General features: G+C 38.1%; 1 long non-coding RNA gene across 1 annotated transcript in view; it reads left to right on the top strand.

Moving 5' to 3' along the window:
* Positions 1–7917: 7917 nt before the first annotated feature.
* The window catches only part of LOC101015662, a 46392-nt gene continuing 44092 nt past the window's right edge, over positions 7918–10217 (top strand). Inside the window, exon 1 of the long non-coding RNA XR_004181227.1 lies at positions 7918–8510. This is a non-coding gene — a long non-coding RNA (uncharacterized LOC101015662). The remainder of the gene's footprint in view (positions 8511–10217) is intronic.

The following is a 10217-nucleotide window of genomic DNA, read 5'->3' as shown; positions in this document are numbered from 1 at the left end:
GTGGCTAAGTTCCAAAGGCAGGTGTCCCAAGAGAGCCCAGTGGAAGCTGTATCAACTTTATATATATATATTTTTTTATTTCTTTTTCTTCTTTGTTTGTTTTTTGAGATGGAGTCTCGCTCTGTCACCACGGCTGGAGTGCAGTGGCACGATCTCGGCTTATGGCAACCTCCGCCACCCGGGTGCAAGCAAATTCTCCTGCCTTAGCCACCAGAGTAGCTGGGACTACATGTGCATGCCGCCACGCCCAGCTAGTTTTTTGTATTTTAGTAGAGACGGGGTTTCACCGTGTTGCCCAGGCTGGTCTCAAACTCCTAAACTTAGGCAATCCACCCTCCTTAGCCTACCAAAGTGCTAGGATTACAGCATGAACCACCATACCCTGCTTACTTATTTATTTAGAGACAATTTGTTCCTATGTTGCTCAGGCCAGCCTTGAATTCCTGAGCTCAAGGGATCCTTCTGCCTTAGCCTTCCCAGTAGCTGGGACAACAAGTGCATGCTACCATGCTTAGGTTAGTATCAACTTTTATGATCTATTCTTGAAAGTCACACAGTATCATTTCCTCCACATTCTCTCAGTAAATGTAGTCACAATGCATCACCCAGATTCAAGGAGAGAAAAAAATAGATTCTCCTTCTTGATGAACAAGTAACAAGTTCTGGAAGAGCATGTGGAATCACAAATATTAATGTGACCATTTTTGGAAAATGTAAATAGCCAAAATAAGTCCTCCTTTCCAGTGTTATCTGTGCCACAATTTTGCAGTGCAAATATAAAAAATTATCCAGATTCTCTCAGTTGCCACAGCTGAATGTGAGAATTGCAACTCGACTCCAAAACCACATTCATACATTGTGAGAGCTGTATTTTTACATAGGAAGCCAAATAATTTTAGTAATGGAGTATTATCTTTCCCATGCTTAGCACAGCTATGATTTTAAAATTAATTTCCCAGTGCACTGTCAAATTTATTTTAACCTAAAAGGCAAATTGACACATTCCAGGCATAGTGAAAGTCTACCTTTGCTTGGTCTGACCCAGGAAGCCGGTAGGTTTCTATTATTTGTTTTTGTTTCTAAGCTTACTCCTCAAATGCAAACAAAGATAAAGCACAGAAAGGAAATTCATGAAAATGAATGTTTGCAATGGAATTTCAAATTGTTCTCTTCAGTGCACATTAGTATCCTTCCTGTGTACCAGCTATGCTTTGTACAGGCTGTGTGGGACTTACTGTGTTGTCTGAAAGTTGGATTTGTTTCTCATATTATTTATTTATTAGAACTGGAGTCAATTCATTCATCTGTATCCCTGATGCCTTTGGTTCCAACTAGGGCATGTGTGCTAGACCATTAACAGGAGACTAATCACCCTGTATTTATTGATTAACCATAGAGTAGTGCTTAGAGGATTGTCAGAAAACATCCAGTTAATGGAGTCCACTAGATTAGAATTTCCTTTTGTTTTATGGTGTGAATTGTTAGCCCAAAATGAGCTGTAAATTGCATCTTCAGGGATTCTACTTTTTAGGAACACTATTATTGTAAATTTTTATTTCTTTGGACATATACATGTTTTTTCCTGTTTTCCTTAAGAAGTTAAGGTCATTATGTCACAGAAATTTTAAAAATTAAACTCTTTTAGTATTGACATGTAAAACAAAACAAAATGAAAAACCCATACTTTCACACTGTCTTTTAACATGTGAAAAACAGCTTTTATACGTGGTTAGATAAATCAGTTAAATTGAATTTTAACAAAGTTTTGCCCCCAAATGTTTTCTCGTTTAGATTGAAGACAAACATGACACATTTATCTTAAGATAAGTCAATTTTTGATTCTTTAGAAATTTATCAGACTCGAAACCTTTAGCAGCCCTTCTCCCATAATTACAATGCCAAAATAGCAAAATGAATGAACTCACAGTCTGTGTCTTCCCTGGAATTAACAACATAGATGGAATCCAAATATTGTGTGCCTGCATGAGTATATTCATTTATGTTATACTTGTAAGGAATGTTTACTAATGTCCCCAGCTCAGACATTTATTATAAAAATCATCAGTTAAGATAGCCAGCCTAGCAGTTCGCCAGTTCACCTAGGGGAGCTTTCATGAAGTATGGATTCTTGAGCCCCTCACCCTAAAGATGTTGTTCATATGCTAAGTATAAGACTTAGGAAATCTGTATTCTTCAAATATAGAATCTTATGCTTCTGAGTTATCAGTCCAGTGTGGGAACAGCTGAACTAGAGCATTTGGTAACCCTTGACGTAATTTTCGTAGTGTGAGATACTCTGCCCTGATAGAAATGTTTAATACCCCAGGACAAAGTGATATTATATTTGAATTTCTCTCCTTGTTACATTTTACAGTAGGGATGCAGGATAACACTAAAGTTTTATATATTGACTCACTTTATAGTAACAGCACAGCTTTATTTTAAAAATAGGGAAAGGAATTGTAATTCATAAATTTTATCATTTCCCTCTTTAGTTTGGTGTTTTGACCGAAATGAATTTTTATATAAATATGTTATATATAATAATAATAGTGATTATTATTATCATTATTTGATCATAATATTTCTTTTAGATTGCCTAAGTACCTCTCACTGAAACCTGTGGAATAAATGAACAACTACAAACAATTCATTATGGTTAGAGGCAATGAATGAGGCACACTTTATGAAAGAGGAAATTGTTGCATGGAGCCACAAAAACTAAATAAGATTTCCACCAGTAGAGGAGTAGGGAAAATATATTTCCAGGTAGGACACAGAAAAAACAAAGGCACAGGGCTTGAAGTTTCACAGTACATTCAAAGATGACTAAGTAGCTCCATGTAGCCAGGCTCCAATATATATGAGAGCCATCATGGCTTGAAATACTCAGTTTTCAGTGGCAGGAAGAAAGAATTCTATCTTGATTCTAGGGCCAATGATCTGGAGTGGCTTTTTGAAGAAATGTGTTAAGATAGATTCTGAGGCTGCATCTGGCTCTGGGGTTGATTGGGGCTTAGCTGTGGGCATAAGAGTGGGCAACAGAGTATTAGTGCCATACATTTTATATCCCTCTGCTACACTGTGTACATTTCACATATGTATTCTTGATCTTAGTGTTTTCTTTCACACCTTCTTTTAACTTGGTAATCAAAATGTTTTTCTCCTGCTCTTGATTCTCATTGTGATATCTTAGATTGTATATTGAGATCCTTGAGGGATTCATGAAATGCTGATCCTTTCACAAGGGTGTTTTGCTATTGGCTGTTATTTCAATCTTGTTGGTGAGTGCTGTGGCAGGACTCGGCTGGAAACTAATGAAGTGGCAAAAACCAGATGAAATACAACGTAGTGTTCACTTCTGAGTTTCTGAATCAGTGATCAAGTCAAAGGGATGACTGATGAACTGTTAATTTGATTTGCTGCATGTATGGATTTTCATTTGAAAGCTGATGGGGCACAGACATATTTTTTCTCCAGAAGAAAAAGAGCTAGAGTAGAAATTAAACCCTACTTCAGCTTTTACCAAGAAAGCTCACACTGATTATCCGAGCACCCACATTATTATATATGTATATACGTATTGATTGGTCTGGTAATTTTTCAATTTACTAGTTTCAGAAACAAATCTGAATACCTTAAACACTTCAAGGAACTTTTATTTATTTATTTATTTATTTTTTATTATACTTTAAGTCCTAGGGTACATGTGCACAACGTGCAGGTTTGTTACATACGTATACATGAGCCATGTTGGTGTGCTGCACCCATTAACTCATCATTCACATTAGGTATGTATATCTCCTAATGCTATCCCTCCCCCTCCCCCCCTCCCCACAATAGGATCCAGTGTGTGATATTCCACTTCGTGTGTCCAAGTGATCTCATTGTTCAATTCCCACCTGTGAGTGAGAACATGCGGTATTTGGTTTTCTGTTCTTACGATAGTTTGCTGAGAATGATGGTTTCCAGCTGCATCCATGTCCCTACAAAGGACACGAACTCATCCTTTTTTATGGCTGCATAGTATTCCATGGTGTATATGTGTCACATTTTCTTAATCCAGTCTGTCACTGATGGACATTTGGGTTGATTCCAAGTCTTTGCTATTGTGAATAGTGATGCAATAAATATACGTGTGCATGTGTCTTTATAGCAGCGTGATTTCTAATCCTTTCGGTATATCCCCAGTAATGGGATGGCTGTCAAGTGATATTTCTAGTTCTAGATCCTTGAGGAATCGCCACACTGTTTTCCACAATGGTTGAACTAGTTTACAGTCCCACCAACAGTGAAAAAGTGTTCCTATTTCTCCACATCCTCTCCAGCACCTGTTGTTTCCTGATTTTGTAATGACTGCCATTCTAACTGGTGTGAGATGGTATCTCATTGTGGATACCATCGTGGTTTTGTGGTATCCATTGTGGTTTTGATTCGCATTTCTCTGATGGCGAGTGATGATGAGCATTTTTTCATGTGTCTGTTGGCTGTATAAATGTCTTCTTTTGAGAAGTGTCTGTTCATATCCTTTGCCCACTTTTTGATGGGGTTGTTTATTTTTTTCTTGTAAATTTGTTTGAGTTCTTTACAGGTTCTGGGTATTAGCCCTTCATCAGATGAGTAGATTGCAAAAATTTTCTCCCATTCTGTAGGTTGCCTGTTCACTCTGTTGGTAGTTTCTTTTGCTCTGCAGAAGCTCTTTAGTTTAATTAGATTCCATTTGTCAATTTTGGCTTTTGTTGCCGTTGCTTTTGGTGTTTTAGACATGAAGTCCTTGCCCATGCCTATGTCCTGAATGGTATTACCTATGTTTTCTTCTAGGGTTTTTATGGTTTTAGGTCTAACATTTAAGTCTCTAATCCATCTTGAATTAATTTTCATATAAGGAGTAAGGAAAGGATCCTGACAAACCTGACAAAAACAAAAGATGGGGAAAGGATTCCCTATTTAATAAATGGTGCTGGGAAAATTGGCTAGCCATAAGTAGAAAGCTGAAACAAGGAACTTTTAAAATGCATTTTAAAAGTAATGTAATTACTTTTAAGTAATTACAAGACATGTAATTTATGTGAAACTTCCTTTTGTTGTTCCCACTATTTTTTAGTTATGTCTGGAAATATTATCTGGACAAAATATGTAGGCATTTTATAAATATCATTTAATAATTTTCTGTTTAATTAGCATGTTTTTTTCAATTCTAAGGCTCTCTTAGTGCTTCATGTTAGCATTCCAAAATCAGGATGTGTGCATTGTAATTTCAGTGAACATGTCATTGAGTGTTTCCTGTCTGTTTCATCTCTCACTTCCCTACCTCGGCCTCCCATCCCCACCCCCAGTACCAAAAGGCTGTTATTGAATCTATGTTACTTCATGGCCATTTTAGAATTTAGGGTCTGTGGAAAGCGCATGCTTAGAGGATGGATGGCTCTCATTAACTTGGCAAAAATGAGGGAGTGGGAACGTTGTCTGGATAAATAAGGCAGGAAAAGAATTCCTTTGATTTCCAAACCATTATCTCCCCCATCCTCCTTATTTTGAATGTGACTCTGTGTATGTCTGACAAGTGTGAGTTTGAGAAGACTTTTCTGCAATGTCTAAAGGAGCATAAAAAACCATATCAGGTGCCTTACAATTATCTCTAATATTTTAAAGTTATTTTAGTAAGCTGATGAGGTCGATTAGTTATTGATGCTAGAGGGAACAATTTTCCTTTTACCTAGAGATTCGGTTAAAAACCTTAGAATCTTAAAATGTTAAATTAAGGGAGAGTTTTAAATGTTGTCCAGCCCAGGCAAAGTCTAGATAGGGAGTATTGTCCTCTAGGAACCTTCTTCTAGCTTTGGGTCCAGGGTTCTGTTTGCTAATTCCTCAACCCGATGACTATGAGAAGTTCTTAGACTCCCTACCCATTACTTTTGACCTTAAAATACAAGCATTTAATCCAACTTAAATTTTCTGGTTGCTATAAATGGATTAAGTTGCTTACCCCTCAGCAAAATGTAGGAGAGATTTAGGGGTCAGACAGACTATAGTTCAAACCTCAGTTGTGTCACCTCTTAGCTTTGTGACTGGTCATGTTACTTAATGTCTCTGGGCCTTAGTCACTTATTCAAGTCATTCAAAAAATGATTGGTGCAAATGAAATGTGCCAGCACAAGCCTAGATGCTGAGTATACATTGCTAAACAACACAGACACAGTTCCTGCTCTTAAAGAGCTCTGCTCATGAAAATTCATGAGAATGAGTTGCCAATTACAAAACAGAGGATAAGTTCTGTGATAAAGATAATCTCAGCTTGGAGATGGGGGCACATGGTACAGGCAGGCCTTTTGGAGAGATTACATCAAAACTGAGATGTGAAGCATATTAGTAGTAAGGCAGTTAGGAGGAATTAAGAGTGCCTTAACTTCCTCCACTGTAAAATAGGGGCACACCTTCCTTATTGGGTAATAGTAAGAAACAGAGACAATGAATATAATGCATCAGGAATGTGCCTGACAATTCAGCATAGGGTCAGAAAACATGTATTGAATATGTACTACTCTAGGCAATGGGATTGAAAAATGAGTAGGATGCTGACCCCATCCTCCTGGGTCTTGGAGGCCAGAAGTGTAGCTCTAGCTCCCTGTATTGTCTCTGTTGCTCTTGCCCATTGTATTGTACTTGCCTTTTCACATGTCTGAACCGGGAGGCTTCCCGAATCCAGTGTTGGTGACGTGGTGCAACTGAAGACATGGAGCATAGCAGTAATGGTGGCTTTGCCAGAACAGTTCTACTTTGAGATGTTTGAGCATTGCTCTTTCCCTTGTGGTCTCCCAGCCTGGTTCTTTGATCCTCTTAGAGATTCTTTGAGCTCTTCAATATCTTTATATTTCTTTCCTGCCAAAATGCCAAAGTTTGTTTCTGTAGCTTGGAACTAAGAACACTCTCTGTTTGTGCCCATCAGGATCCAGCCAGGAAAATAGCCTCCTAGGTCTTGCAAACAGATTGGATTTAATGCGGATACTTGGTTAAAAGGGTGGTAGAGAAGCTGGAAAGCCCTGCAAGGAGCAGGGAGTAGCCCAGCGATTAGTACCAGCTAGAAGCTGCTATCACGCTTAGGGTTGAGGGACAGTGAAGGAAGAGCTTGTCGTTTAGCAGGAGGTAGAACCACAGTAGGGGCTGAAGTAGGCCTGTAAGTCAAAAGGCAGTTGACATGTACATGTAATAGAAGCTCAAATACGTTTTGGCTAAATGAATAAAGAGAATAATCAGGGAGAAGTCTAGGACCAGAACTGTATGTTATACCAAATCTAAAAGGTTAGGGGAATAAGAAGATTCCGTCTAAAAAGCAATCAGAGGAGGAAAACAGGCAGAGGCAGTGTGTCCTGGAAACCACAGCTCTGAAATAATCAAATCTGCCAGACTCTTAACTGGATTTCTACCAAATAGGCCTCTGAATTCTTCACTGAGTCCAGATAGAAGATCCAGAGTGCTTATCCATAAGCTCTGGGCATCATAGCTTCTAATCCAGGCTATTCCTTGGGTAACTTGTGTTATTAAATGAGGATAACAGTGCTTGCCAATTTTACTTGGGCAAGATGGGAAGCAATGAATAAGGAAGATTTTAGAATACTTGGCAAAAGAGAGAAATGTGTCACAGCAGGAAACTTAATTGATAAACTAGAGATAAGCACATTTACTCTCACAGTTTTAATTTATGGACTGTCCTATATGGCTTACATGAATAAAAGGAATGTATTACCTCTGTTAGGGACAGCGCTGCCTTACTGCGTAAGAGAAAGCAAAGGTCTGTGTTTGACATTTATGAGAAGAAACATGGTCAAAAGGAAAGAGCATAGTTCCTTTTCTTTCTTTCTTCATTTATTTATACCTCTTTTAGTAATAATTATTAATTTTTAGTATGTGTGTATATTTATGTTAAAATCACATACATTTACGATGCATAACATGATGTTTTGAAATATGTGTAAGCTGTGGAATGGGTGAATTAAGCTAATTAACATATGCATTGTCTCACATACTTTTGTGTATGTGGTGAGAACATTTAGCATCTACTCTCAGCCCTTTTCAAGTATACAATAAATTGTTATTAACAGTAGTCACCATGTTATTCAATAGATTTCTTGAACTTATTCCTCCTGTCTAACTAAAATTGTATAACCTTTGATCAATATCTCCCCACTCACCCTTCCCTCAGTCCTCAGTGCCCACCATCCTACTCTTTGCTTTTAGGGGTTTCGATTTTTTAGATTCCACACATAGGTGAGATTGTGCCTTGTCTTTCTGTGCCTGGTTTATTTCACTTAATATAATGTCCTCGAGTTTTGTGCATGTTGTTCCAAATGACAAAATTTCCTTTTATTTTAAGGCTGAATAGTGTTATGTTGTGTATATAGAACATGTTTTCTTTGTTGATTCATCCACAGATGGACATTTAGGTTGGTTTCATCTCTTGGCTGCTGTGAATAAAGCTGCAATGAACACTGGGATGCAGATATGGGGAAAAGGTATAGATTTAATATTCAAACAGACCTCATTTTAATCTCAGCTCTGCTGCACATTGGCCTTGTGATTTTAAACATGTTTTACAGTGAGTTTCAGTTTCTTGATGTTTAAAATGGGTATCATAATAATAATTCCTGGCTTAGAATTGTGAGAATTTTTATGATTATGTGGGCGAAGTTTCTCCCAGGATACCCACACAGGATGGGAACTTCATAAATATTTGTTCTCTTCCTCAATCTCTCCCCTTCCCCTGCCCCTGCTTTTTTTATAAAAACAAACAAAGAAACAAAAAAACATTTCTCTAACCTAGGGGAAAAAGTAAGAAAGTAAACTGAAATACTTTTTTAGGACAGAAAAGCTAGCATGAATTGGTTTTATAGAGAAATACTTAGAGGATTTAACCCCGCCCCCTCAAACTTCATGTTCCTGCTCATGATTGAAAGCACCAAAATCCCTGGGAATTATAAATCCAAAGCCATTTGGCTCAGAATTTTACATGTTAAAAAAAAAATTCATCTGCATTTATTTTGCTTCTGACAAAATCATCACTTCCCATAGCTGTCATATACTATCAACTTGCTTATATTTTGTGTGAGATTTCATGCTTAGGTGGTGTCTTGGTGTTTCTGTGACCCAAGCAAGGAGTTCCTGTGACTGTGTCACACTGTTTCTTCTTGACACGGCTGGAAATATGATCACCTCTCAAGGCCTATCACAAAGGACTGGCCCTTTGCTACGGGTCAGCAATAGCAAGGAGTGTTGCCAAGATACAACACAAAACAAGACCTTTAGGTCTCCCTCTGGGTTTTTGGAACAGCTGTCTCTAGCTCAGCTGCTGAAGTTTCAACTCCTTCATTGAAATCCAAACACATCTGTACCCCAGACAGGAAAATGCCTAGTAAGTTGTTTTCCTCCATGCTGGTTCGTCTTGTGGTTTTTGTGCAGCCCTTAAAGACAGTGTGAGTGCTGAGGACCTCAACAGGTTCTTTGCAAGGACAGAGGCGCACATGGTGATGGGTCACTTATGGAGAAAAGTATCATGACACCTGGATGTTCACAACCCTCAGGCTGTTCACAGCTTGCCATGGCTTTGAAACATCGTGTGGAGCTCAGACAAATTCAGGCCTCACTGAAGTGTTACCCTCATGCAGGCAACCGACATGCCTTCTCTTTCATCTTTTTATGATTATTTGGCAGAATCCTTTTTTTATTCATTTAATTTCAGAGCACAACAGTGATATTTATCCCTTTATTTATATGTCAGTTACCTGCGTTCAAATGTCAATTTTTAGTATTGTGACTTGCTGTTTTAGGAAATACTATTTCAAACCAAAATGTATTCTTTCTTTTTTTTTTTTTTTTTTTTTTTAAAGGGTGATTGTAGTGTCAAGTCAAACTTAACTCATGTTCTAGGTAGAAGAGGTAAAAACAAAACGTTTTCCCTGTTTCATAATTAGTTTATCTCTGCAGGTTCCTTTTCCAGACAGGAAAAACCCTTTCAGGGTAATGGAGACCCATGTTATGGGTTCATGGAATAGCAGGTTCTTCCCTTCCTGGGAATACTTCCTAGCAGTGTGGACTCCATGCTGGGCACTTCCACCATGACCTGCAATCTTGAGGCTTCTCTTAGAATTTAGTGCTTCAGAATCACTGCAGCCTCGCCGGTTCTCCTGTATCCTTCCTTCCTTGCCTCCTTCTTTATTTATTTA

This window comes from Papio anubis, unplaced genomic scaffold (genome assembly GCF_008728515.1).
Source record: "Papio anubis isolate 15944 unplaced genomic scaffold, Panubis1.0 scaffold130, whole genome shotgun sequence".
Classification (NCBI taxonomy): domain Eukaryota; kingdom Metazoa; phylum Chordata; class Mammalia; order Primates; family Cercopithecidae; genus Papio; species Papio anubis.
This window is presented reverse-complemented; position numbering and strand designations above follow the sequence as displayed.